We start from the raw sequence: 12485 nt of genomic DNA on the forward strand, positions 1-12485 counted from the left end.
TTCTTTGTGAATTTGTATCTGTGAAAAGTCTCACAATGTTATAAATTAAACCATATTTTGATTTACATACGGCAGCATTAAAAATATTATTATAAGACATGGGACTTACCGGGGATGATATAACCATATTACTCTATCCAAGGTCTTGAACATCAGTAAGAAAACAGAAGGATCAAATGGACCTTCCTTCATCTCTGCTCACTTCTGCTCCCACCTCCTTGTTCTGTCCTGACAGGTAGATGACAGGCCCTTCCACTCAATTTTCAATCTCTACTGTTATGCTCTGGATTCAATCTTCTTCTCAAGGACCTCACTGCTTTGCTTAACCTTTCTCTCCTGCATGTCACTGTCTCCTACCCTACTGGACCATCTCCATAAGCAACAAACAGTTTTAAAATCTCTTGTCTCTAAACACACATACACACCTCCCTTGTCCCCACATTTCCTTCCCTAAACTTTATAGCTTCTCTACTCCCCTTCATAGCAAAATCTTTCCACAGGGTTGCCCACAACTCTGTTTCCACTTCTTCATCTCCCATTCATTCTTCAGTGCACTAGTTAGGTTTCTTTCCCCTGCTGAAATCACTCTTGTCAAGGGCAAGACCTCCATGGAACCAAACACAGGAGACCGCTCTGTCCTATCTTATGGTGTTCTCAGGGGTACACATGGTAGAGTTGGCCACTCCCTCCTTGAAATACTCTTGACTTCCATGATGTTATCCTCTGGTTTCCCACCTATCCAATCGGCTACTCATTCTCAATCTCCTTTCTAGCCCCTTTGTTTTTATCAGACCTTTAAATGTTGAGGACCCTCTGATTCCTTGGCCTCTCTCTTTATCTACTCTCTCTGGAGAGGCTTTCAATCATTCCCATAGCTTTAAATGCCATCTAATTGCTGATAATTCCCAAATGTATACCCCAAATGTAAATTCCAAATTCATACATCCATATAGTTGAGTCTCAGCTATGTATCTCAAACTTAACATGTCTACAAATAAAATACTGGTGTAATCTTCTCATACTAAGAGTAGTAAGAATAGTAATAAGAAGACGAAAAAGGAGGAGAAGAAGAAAAGGGGAAAAAGGAAGGAAGGAAGGATTACATTTTGCTCTAACCAAAAATCAAGATGCCCCTTACTTCCCATATTTAATCATATTTATAATATAATTAACTATATTTAATCCACGAGCAAACTGTGTCTAACCTATCTCTAAAATGTCTCAGACTCTTCTTCTGTCCATCTCCACCGCTACTACTCTAAATCAGAGCATCATTATCTCTCATTTGGACTATTGCTATATCCTCCCAACTGACTTCCCTGTCTCTGCTCTGGCGCCTGCCCAGTTCATTTTCAGAACAGCCTAAGGGATCTTTTTAAGCCATGAAAGTTCATGTCACTCTCCTGACTCTCCTGTTTAAACTGTTCAATGGTTTCACAACTTCCCGCTGCACTCGGAATGAAATCCAAACACCTGACTGTCACTCACAGCTCCACATGGTTCAGCCCCTGCCTAACTCTCCCCACCAACTCTTCCTCACCTTGGGGCCTTTGTACTTGCTGATCTCTCTACCTGGAATGCTCCCTGACTCCAACCTCCCCCTCTCATTTGAATGACAGGCTCCTTTTCATCCTTCAAGTCTCAACTTAAATGTCATCTCAGAGAGCCTTCCAGCTTACACATTTTAAAGCAACCTCACTCATTTGTTTTTTTTACGCAAGGCCTTGTTTGTTTCCCTCCCTGTATTTGCTACAATTCTGATTACATATTTTTGTATGTTTGCTTTCTTGACTTTCAGCCCCTGCCCCTCCCTTTTCCTTCTAGATCAGAGGATTGACATGCTGATTGGCATAAGACATTGGATGCTGAAGCCAAGCCCCACCCCGCTTCTCCCTCTTCTTGGAAGCCAGCTTATCTACTGAGCGTTTATCTGTCTGCATGCCCTTGTCAGGAGTTTTACAAGAACAGGCCTGTGCTGGTTCAGTGTCTGTGGCTGAGTGTGAAGTCCAGTTCAGGCCTAAAGTATTAGGAAGCCCACTACGATGATACAGCTAAGCTCTGACCACAGCAGCTCCATCAGTAAGAATGCTGACATTCTGATCTAGATCTCAACGTCTTTGGAGATCACATAGAGAAAAGAGAGGTGCTGTACGTTGACCCGTACAAACACCAATATCTCTTTCCTGAAATGAATGGAAATCTAAGCCTGCCGCTTTTCAATCTTCTTAAACGATGGTATCCTTTCTTTAAACCATGTATATCTTAGTCCCCCAATTTGTGAAAAAAAAAATGATTAACAAAAAAAAAAAGCAGAGATATTCTGATTACAGTAGTGATTAAATTAATTACTACTTTTTTTTTTTTAAAGATTTTATTTTATTTATTTGACAGAGAGAGAGAGAGACAGCTAGAGAGGGAACACAAGCAGGGGGAGTGGGAGAGGGAGAAGCAGGCTCCTGGCCGAGCAGAGAGCCCGATGTGGGGCTCGATCCCAGGACCCTGGGATCATGACCTGAGCTGAAGGCAGACGCTTAACGACTGAGCCACCCAGGTGCCCCCTAATTACTACTTTTTATGTAGCAAGTAACAGGAAGCTCAATTCAGATTAACAAGCAATAAGAAAAATTCACTGGTTCACATAACTGAATATTGGGGAATTTACCCACATCAGGGAGAGGCTGATTCTAGATCAAATGACCATGACCAGTTCCCAGGTTTTTTTTCCTCTCCATTTTTTGGCTCTGCCAAGAGCTCTGAGAAGCTCAAGATGGAAAAGGAAATTACACTACAAACAAATAATGTTTAAGAGACCTCTCCCTTGTGGTTCAAAGACGGCTACCAGAGATTCCTGGAGCTAATTCTCTTCACTCGTGTCCAGCAGCAAAGAAAGCATCTCTGTCAGGACCATCTGTCAAAACATATATTTAAAATTTTTTAAATGTTTTCTTTCTCTCAAGAAACATGGGCAAAATCTCTTGGGTTGAATTATGTGCTATCTTGAACTAATTAATTCCTACAGCCAGGAACATCAGATTCCAGGTCTTAACTGCAGAGCTGAGATGGCATCAACCACCAAAGCCATACAACTGAGAAGGAGCTGGAGGTGTTCTTGCTGGGGAAAGTGAGGAGTAGATGTTGAATGGAGGCAACCAATCAATATCTGTGTAAGTCTAAGAGGCTTGAATAACTCGCCTGATGTACAGCCCCTCTATACAGGTTCAACCTCTTATAATGTAAAATCCCCTCTGAATCTTCCAGAGTATTTGGGATCTTCCTTCCCTTTCTTTCTTTCTTTCTTTCTTTCTTTCTTTCTTTCTTTCTTTCTTTCTTTCTTTCTTTCTTTCTTTCTTCCTTCCTTCCTTCCTTCCTTCCTTCCTTCCTTCTCTCTCTCTCTTTCCTTCTTTCTTTCTTTCTTTCCTTTCCTTTTCTTTTTTTCTTTCTTTCTTTCTTCCTTCCTTCCTTCCTTCCTTCCTTCCTTCCTTCCTTCCTTCCTTCCTTCCTTCCTTTCTTTCTTTCTTTCTTTCTTTCTTTCTTTCTTTCTTTCTTTCTTTCTTTCTTTCTTTCTTTCTTTCTTTCTTTCTTTCCAAATGGATTGGCCAGGATAAATATCTGTGCTCATATAGTTGCCCTATTTACAAGGCCCTAAGGGGAGCTCTTTGGAAGAGCTTAAAATTTTAAGACAATGTGTACTAAAGATGGGAAGGAAAAAGACCCATTTCACAGGACACATAAAAGACTAGCCACAGGGAGCCTGAGTGGGTCAGTCAGTTAAGTATCTTCTTTTTCAGCTCAGGTCATGATCCCAGGACCCTGGGATGGAGGCCCACATCAGGCTCCCTGCTCAGTGGGAAGTCTGCTTCTCCTTCTTCCTCTGCTCCTCCCTCTGTTCATGCTCTCTCTGTCTCTCAATAAATTAAAAAAAAAAAAAAAAAAGCCAGTCACAGCGTTTATCACCAGTGCCAAGTGCTAAGGGCCAAATGAGCAAAGGCTTGAAAAACAAATGCAAGAGAACAGGATCCACTGGGGGAGGGGAGGTATGTGGTCTTCTGGAGCTGGGGGTGGGGGTGAGGAAGGGAATAAGTGGCCATGGATTGTTTCAGATAAGCTTTCCTAAAATGGAATGACACAAGAAAGCTCCTATTAGGCTGTCTCTCCTTTCCTCTCTCCTCTGCAGTCACCTTTCTTGTATCACTTGATGATAGAAAGGCATACCTCACACTCCTCCCAAACCTACTAAGTCATTGCCTGGGTCAGAAGAACCTTTAGGGTGCTCAAGAAAGGGGGAATGAATGACTCTAATGATAGGGTAATTAATCCTTTTGCAAGTCAGATGGACTCCAATTCTCCGTTTTCCACAAAGGGAAGGATGCCTAATTGACTTGTCAGATGAGAAATTACTAAAACTAATCTTGATGATAGATTACTATGAAAATTTTGGCATAGAACTGAGAAGAATTCAAAGAATTGAGTCCTATTGCTATCACAAACCTCTATTGTTCCTATTTACTTATTTAGGTGAAGAGTTTCTTAGGACTTGTTACCTACATATCCTACATTCATCATTAATGCTGAAGCCTGTTATATTTATCCCTGGATATCTGGGGAGAAAGACTTTACCCATCTCATTAAGAACCACAATCCCAATACAATTTTACATTTTATATCTAGTAATTATTCATCAATACTTGTAATGCATTTATGCTATTTTGAGAAATTGTGTAGAATTTTCTAATACTTAGAGCCTTATGGTCACAAAACTTTAAAATTATTTCCCTTTATTGACATATTTTCATTGCATAGAAGTATGTGATTCATGAAATTTTTGAAGTATAAAGATATATTAGGAAGTGGAATGGAAATATAATTTCAAGAAGAAAAACAAACAGGAAAATTTCCTACAGGTAAAGAAGAACTTATTTATGTATACTTACAATGTATGATGGGGCATCAAACTGTTATATTATTTAGATTCTACTAGAGAGTTTTTAAATAGTGATTTGACAGCTTATTTTTAAATGTCATTATTGGAATTTATACGTATATTTACACCTCTTTTAGCATGATAAAGAATCTTAGGCATCAACTTAGAAATGTGGTGAGGAATTTATTGCTTCTTAAAATATTTTAGGAGTACTTGAGTGCAAATGACTGGAGACAATGAAAGGAGAAAATTATGTTAGACAACAAAATGAGCAAGGAAAGAACAGGCCCACTGTTGAGACTGATTGTGCAATGAAATATGATGACAAAGGACCTGTCTGCACACATTTGCTTTCGTGTCCTTTATCAAAGTGAAAGATCTAACAAAGAATGATTGAATGGACACTGGTGAAGGAGAAGAGAAGCTGGAGATGGAAAAAGAAATTATAACAGCGTACCCATCTCCCTTGGGAGCCAACAGACGGTAGTAAGAATAGTAAGGATTGAAATCAGCCAGGATTGACTCAGAATTCTAACCTGCCAGTCCTCATCTATGTGACTGTGGAGCAAGATGCTTCAGCCACCTTATCTGAATTATGGGTATAGGCTAAATTTCACAGGCTGTAAAGTGCTGCCCATAGAATCAAACATGGCAATACGTAAATAGTGGCTGTTATAGCTGTGGGCTTTGGAGCATTTTATCCTCCTTGAGCTTCACTTCCCTCCTGTCTATCACAGGAATAATAACATCTACCTCCTAGGATTACTACGAGGATTACACTGATAATAAAGCTGAGAGCACTTATGATATAAAGAAGGCATTCGATAAAATTAGTTCTTTCCCTACTTCTTCCTTCTCTAGCTTCCTATTGATTTAGACAATTCTATGGACCCCTGATGGGTCATGATGAAAAACAGTCTATTTCCAAATACTAATTCATAAAATTGTATATTCCTTTTATTGTATCTACTGGCAAAGAGACTAAATCTGAAATGATTCGTTCTCTTGATGAGAAAGGAGACCAGGGTCTCATATTACAAATGACTCTATCCTTATAGATATGACCTTTCTGCCTTACTAGCAAATCTCATTAATGACAAAATTATTTTCATGAAACTGTAGAAAACAGATAGGTTGCTTATCTATGACCACACAATCAATCTTCTCATTAAAAGGACTCCCTCACAAAAAAAAAATTCTTCCCAAGTGTTTCCTTTTGTCTTATGAGTGAAAAGATAAAGCATTTATTAATTTGTGGGAATAAATGTTGTTGATCAATGTGATTCACTTATTTTAGACAGCACCAAATGTGTCCCTTCTCTGTAGTACTGTGTACAAAACAAAGCCCAGTTTAAGATGAGCTAGGGTGCCTGGAAAGGAGTTAAGGAACCAAGTTTCACGGAACAGGCAGAGAAGTTGTCTAAAACCACTTCCTCCATTTTAATCTGTGCGATAATGTCCATTCGGTTGTTTTCAGAAATAAGCTGCCAATTTGTTGCTCCCTGTTGAGGCTGTAGTGAACAGTCAAAATGCACAGGAAGGCCCTCCATCAGCCAGGATCCCCGCAGGAAACAAATGGCACCCTCCGAAGGAGTGAAAGAAGTACTGTTGAAGCAGGATAGTAGGTACGTGGGTGTCCATTATCCTCGTCTCTATTTGTCTGTGTTTGACATTGTCTAGAGGGAAATATATAAAAACAAAGAGAAGAGTGTAAAAGAGAGACTGATGAAAGTTATTTGCAAAGTTGTGGGCAGGAGTTCAAGGGAAACTAGGGAGTGGCAACAATGGGAAATGCTACCAGCAGCAGGCTTGAAGGCACAAGGGAAAAGGACCAACTCCTGGCACCCAGGGAGCCCTGGAGGAGTAGGAAAAGGGTCACCTGTCAGGAATTGTGGCCTTCGGTGGAGTAATGCGGCCACTGGCCACCATGGCCCAAGACATACTGTGTGAAGCTCAGTGCGAACTGAAAAAAGCAAGAAAAAAAATGTTGCTAAAGTCCTACATTATAGGGGCGCCTGGGTGGCTTAGTCGGTTGGGCATCTGCCTTCAGCTTGGGTCGTGATCCTGGGGTGCTGGGATCGAGTCCCACCTCGGGCTCCCTGCTCGGTGGGGAGCCTGCTTCTCCCTCTGCCTGCTGCTCCCCCTGCTTGTGCTCTCACATTCTCTCTCTCTGGCAAATAAATAAATAAAGATCTTAAAAAAAAAAAAAAAGTCCTACATTATAAAGCTTTAGCTTTTCTTCCACAGTATCCCTTCCCTCTCTCTTGACTGGTCATGTTTTTAAATGTTTCAATTTAACACCATTCTAAATGAAGACAAAAATGAGAAGTTTAAATCATTATCATGAATCTTGTCATTTACAATGTACAATGTTAGTTTGGTTTTGTCTTTTTTTGAGACAGAGAGAATGAGAGAGAGAGAGCACATGAGGGGGGGAGAGTCAGAGGGAGAAGCAGACTCCCTGCTGAGCAGGGAGCCCGATGCGGGACTCGATCCGGGGACTCCAGGATCATGACCTGAGCCGAAAGCAGTCGCTTAACCAACTGAGCCACCCAGGCGCCCTGGTTTTGTCTTTTAAGTTTATTTATTTCTTTATGTATTTAAGTAATCTCTACACCCAACATGGGGCTCGAACTCATGACCCAGAGATCAAGCGTCACATGCTCTTCCAACTGAGCCAGCCAGATGCCCCTACAATGTGCAATGTTAGTTTTAGATGCAATATGGGAGCATTTAACACATATGCAAAATCACCAAAATGATACGATGTGTATTTTATAGTTCCTGCATACATATTTTTTTTCTTACTAGAACAGTATAAACACTGCACAAAACTAACTCAATTGTTTATTTCACTTCTTTATATACACACATTGTACCAATGCTCTTTGCCTTTGGCTTACTGATGTGTAAAGAGGAACTAAAAGGAAAAGCGGCTGTGGATTGCCCTATCTTTCCCTTTCTCTCTGTGGTATCACTTTTAGTATAAGTGGTTGGCTAATACAGGGAAGTAACATGAGTAGGAAAGAATATGAAAGAGTTCTTTGGTTGTTCGTGTTTCTTAGAATGTCATTGCCTTCTGAATTTGAAGCAAATTTGGTTCAAATGGAAAGAGGCATTTTATTTATTTATTTATTTATTTATTTATTTATTTATTTATTTATTTATTTTTAATTTTATTATGTTATGTTAGTCACCATACAATACATCAGTGGTTTTTGATGTGGTGATCCACGATCCATTGTGGAAAGAGGCATTTTAGAGTTTAATCAGTCGTAGATGTGATATGCTTTACCTTGATCTTGCCTTGAGTCTCACTGAACTCCCACAGATTCACAGGAATCCTATTATCATGGGGCACTGGAGATGCTACATGCAAATGGGGCAGCTGGAACTGGCTGACACATACAGTGTGTATCTCCTCTGTTTGTGTATCAGACTTCATTAACAAAACACACATTCAAAGATAAAATTAAGAATTTCCAAGTTGTGTCAGCAAAGCATTAAGTCAAGTGCGTGGCCCTGCCAAGCATGGGGGCCTACTGACTACACAGGTCCCATACCCTGCTGCCAAGCTGGGACCAAAGAAGGAGCCACGGGCATCAGCCCTTTCCTCCTGTCATCCCACCTCCTGTGGGGGTCCCCATGGGTGGACCCTGACTAAATCGCAAGGGACCCAGGGATGCATCCGAAGAGGAGAGTCTTCTCAGCTACAGACTAGGGGAGAGAAGTGTGGAGAGGGGGTCTGGAGTGTCAAGCAGAATATCCAACACAGGCTGCCAGCTCCCCCATCTCTTTCCAACAAATTCCGTTCTTTTTTAATTCAGCTAAGATAAGAAGGACCAGGCAGGCTCCAGGTGTGGCCTTATGCTGATGCAATTTTATGAGCCCTCTACACACATTAATTAATTAATTAAACAAATTTACAATTATAAATTGAGTACAAACTGGCTATTTATTTAGAATGAGAAAAGAAATCACAGTAAAACACTGGAGCTTGAAAGGTTCAAGTCCTTTTGTCTGAGGTCTCTAGGACATATACCAGAAATGCCTACACAGACATATTTCCTTTACAGCCTGGCTTCCCTTTCCCACCTAGAACACTCTACAACGTCAAGCAACTCCCGCCACTCCCAGGGGCCTGGGGAAATGAAGAGCCTTGAAGATTAAACTTCATTAGCTTTATGATAAATTTTTCTGTAGGCCCCAAAACCTGGAACATAGAATTAAGTGACTATGGCACAGCAAGCATTTCTTAGTGGGCAAAAATTGTGGGCCCTTGAGCCATGATGGGACTCCTTTCCCTACCACACATGTCAAAGGAAGTTAGCCCGGAGTTTGGGCTCTTCTGACCTAGTGCTTTTTCACTATAGTCAGGAAATTCCATTAAATTTCAGATACACCATGTAGGAAACTGAGGAGGTAGTGGATAGTCAAGGCCACTCCTTTGCATCCTTCATTTCTTATCTATCCCTTGCATTGTTTGTTGGCTAAATTGGAATAAGCCAAAGGGAAAACAACCTTAGGACTCATTGTTCTTTGTCACCTTCAAATCCTGACCAGACTTTGTGGCCTAATCAATAGGTTCCTCTGTAGGCATAAAATATTCCTGGGCTTTCCTCATAATAGCTGAGGCAACACGGGGACCCACTTAGATTCAGAAAAAAGAAGGAACAGTTCAGCTAGATAAAAGGGCTGTCCTGGATTGGGTCTGGGGGTCTGAGCAGGAGCCCATGGGAGGACAGAAAAGTGTGGACGAAGACAAAAGAAAGGAATTACAGATATATTTAGGAAAATGGAAAGATGCTGGGGCACCTGGGTGGCTCAGTTTGTTAAGCAACTGCCTTCGGCTCGGGTCATGATCCTGGAGCCCCAGGATCGAGTCCCGCATCGGGCTCCCTGCTCAGCGGGGAGTCTGCTTCTCCCTCTGACCCTCTCCCCTCTCATGCTCTCTCTCTCTCACTCTCTCTCAAATAAATAAATAAATAAATACTTTAAAAAAAAAAAGGGAAATGGAAAGATGTTAAAGAAAGATTTCAAACTTTGCTAAGGCCCCGGTGTTGGTGAACTCACTATTTGCTTTCGACAAGTATGGGGGAAGTGGCTGATATCTGAATTGAGAACATGTGCCTAACATGAAAGCATTTGATCTAAAGAAGGTAGTACGTAAGTGCCTAAGTTCAAATCTTGACCTTAGTTCATAAAAGCTATGAGACTTTGGTCAAGAAACTCATTCTCTCTGCCTCAGTCTTCTCATCTGTAAGATGAAGGTATATTATGTTTAATTACATTATGTCATGTCACATCAAATTCTGTTATGTTATATGGAGCTCACCTCATAGCATTATGTGAGAATTAGATAATTTAATACTTATAAACACCACTTATAATAGTTCTTAGTACATGTGAGATAATAGAAAATATATATATTGGTCTCTGCCTGCAGTTCCTGGCACAGAACTCCTAGAACCCTTGCAATTTCCTAAGTGACAAGGGCATTAGGAGCATCTTGGGTTCTAATATTTGGTCTTTGACCACAGTTCCTGACATAGAGTTCCCACATCCCTTAAAATGTCCTGGGTGATGGCAGTGTCTTTTGTTCTAATGAGGTGACTCTTAGCGGGTGCCTGGAGGGGGGCTGGTCACCGGCAGACCAAGCCACAATTAGAAGCTTGGAATTCTCAGCCCACCTTCCGGTCTCTAGAGAAGGGAGAGGTCTAAAGATGATGTTAATGATGGATCATGCCAACGTGACGTAGCCTCCACAAAAATCTGTAAAAGACTTCAGGCTGGTGAACACACAGAGGTGCTGGGAGAAGACATGGAAGCCCCATGTCCTTTCCCACATACCTTTCCCTCCATGTCTCTTCCACCTAGATGCTCCTCTGTATCATTTATCATAGCCTTTAACAAACTGGTAAACATAAGCAAGTGTCTTCCTGGGTTCTGTGAGCTGTTCTAGCAAATAAATGAATCCAAGGGGGAGGAGGTCACGGGAATCTATGGAATTTGATGCTACCTCGAGGTAGATAGTGTCAGAATTGAGTTAACTTGTAGGACACCCAGCTGGTGTCCCAGATCTGCCTGGTGGGGGAAAAACCCCACACATCTGGTGTCAGAAGTGCTGTGAGTGAGGTAACAATAGTGTGAGAGTAAAAGAGATACACAGGAGGAGGAATATAGGTTTTTTTCCTACACCCTACACAATTAGTGCTGGATAAAAGTGAGAAATTATTATTATGAAATGGTTCCAAATATAGCACTTACACACATTTGGGCAATGTTTAAAGCTGTAAAATTTTTGCAACAGATGAAGAATCTGATCCATGTGCTTTTACTATGTATAATTCTATAAAAATTATCGTTTTGAATGAATGGATATTTTTATGTTTAATATCTAGCCAAAGATAAGTTTTGTGAAATTTTCATTAACTAAACATAGTCCTTTCTTTAAAAAAGAAAAAAAAAAAGCACAATCATTTCTGAACTTTTCTTACCAAAAAGCAGAGGTATACTTTACCTCTTCATACGTTGTAGGTAATCTTTTCTGGTTCACCATTCCCAAACACTGAGGAAATATTTTGTTTTCTTTTTTTAACTTTAGTCAATTTATATACTGACATATGGAGATTGGATGGAATACCAGATCCCACTGAGCAAAGAGCTCAGTGGGGTTTTTTCCTCATAAAGGTAACTTTAGGTTAGAATCAAGTTTGAGTGAAATAGTTTAGAAAATGTTAGGGAGGCTTGCTTATCAGCCTTGTTTGATTCTAGAGGTGAAGTTGAAATAAAATAGAGTCAGACTTTCTGGATTCCTATACACCTCTGAGCAAACACATCACATAATCTCCCTGATTTCATGTCTTTATCCACTAAAGAATAATGGGGCAAGTGTTGCCTAGCTTCACTCCCAAGGTTCTTGTGAGGATTAAAAAAAAAAAAAATTGTTTAAAAAAAACTGAAAATGGACAGCTGCACACAAAAGAATGAAACTGGACCACTTTCTTACACCATACATAAAAATAAATTCAAAATGGATTAAAGGCTTAAATTTAAGACCCCAAACCATAAAACACCTAAAAGAAAATATAGGCAGTAATCTCCTGGACATCAGCCTTAGCAACATTTTTTCCAGATTTGTCTCCTCAGGCAAAAGAAACAAAAGCAAAAATAAACTATAGGGACAGCATCAAACTAAAAAGCTTTTGTGCAGCAAAGGAAACCCTCAGGAAAACAAAAAGGCAGCCTACTAAATGGGGGAAGATATTTGCAAATGACATAGCTATAAGGGGTTAATATCCAAGATATATAAACAACTCCTATAGCTCAACACCAAAAAACAAACAAACAAACAAAAAAAAACACCTAATTAAAAAATGCTCAGGGGCACCAGGGTGGCTCAGTCAGTTAAGCATCTGCCTTCAGCTCAGGTGATGATCTCAGGGTACTGGGATCGAGCCCCATGTTGGGCTCCCTGTTCAGTGAGGAGCCTGCTTCTCCCTCTTCCTCTGCCCCTCCGCTCCACTCATGCTCACACTCTCTCTCTCAAATAAATAAATAAATA

General features: G+C 40.5%; 1 protein-coding gene across 1 annotated transcript in view; it reads right to left on the bottom strand.

The window, feature by feature from the left end:
• Window positions 1–4644: 4644 nt before the first annotated feature.
• PTTG1IP2 (PTTG1IP family member 2) overlaps window positions 4645–12485 on the bottom strand; it is an 81622-nt gene continuing 73781 nt past the window's right edge. Inside the window, exon 8 of the mRNA XM_045864760.2 lies at window positions 4645–6597. The gene's annotated coding sequence lies outside the window, so the exon portion shown is untranslated. The remainder of the gene's footprint in view (window positions 6598–12485) is intronic.

Source organism: Mirounga angustirostris, unplaced genomic scaffold (assembly GCF_029215605.1).
Source record: "Mirounga angustirostris isolate CCGP_5_RB_7025 unplaced genomic scaffold, mMirAng1.0.hap1 SCAF_12, whole genome shotgun sequence".
NCBI classification, from domain to species: domain Eukaryota; kingdom Metazoa; phylum Chordata; class Mammalia; order Carnivora; family Phocidae; genus Mirounga; species Mirounga angustirostris.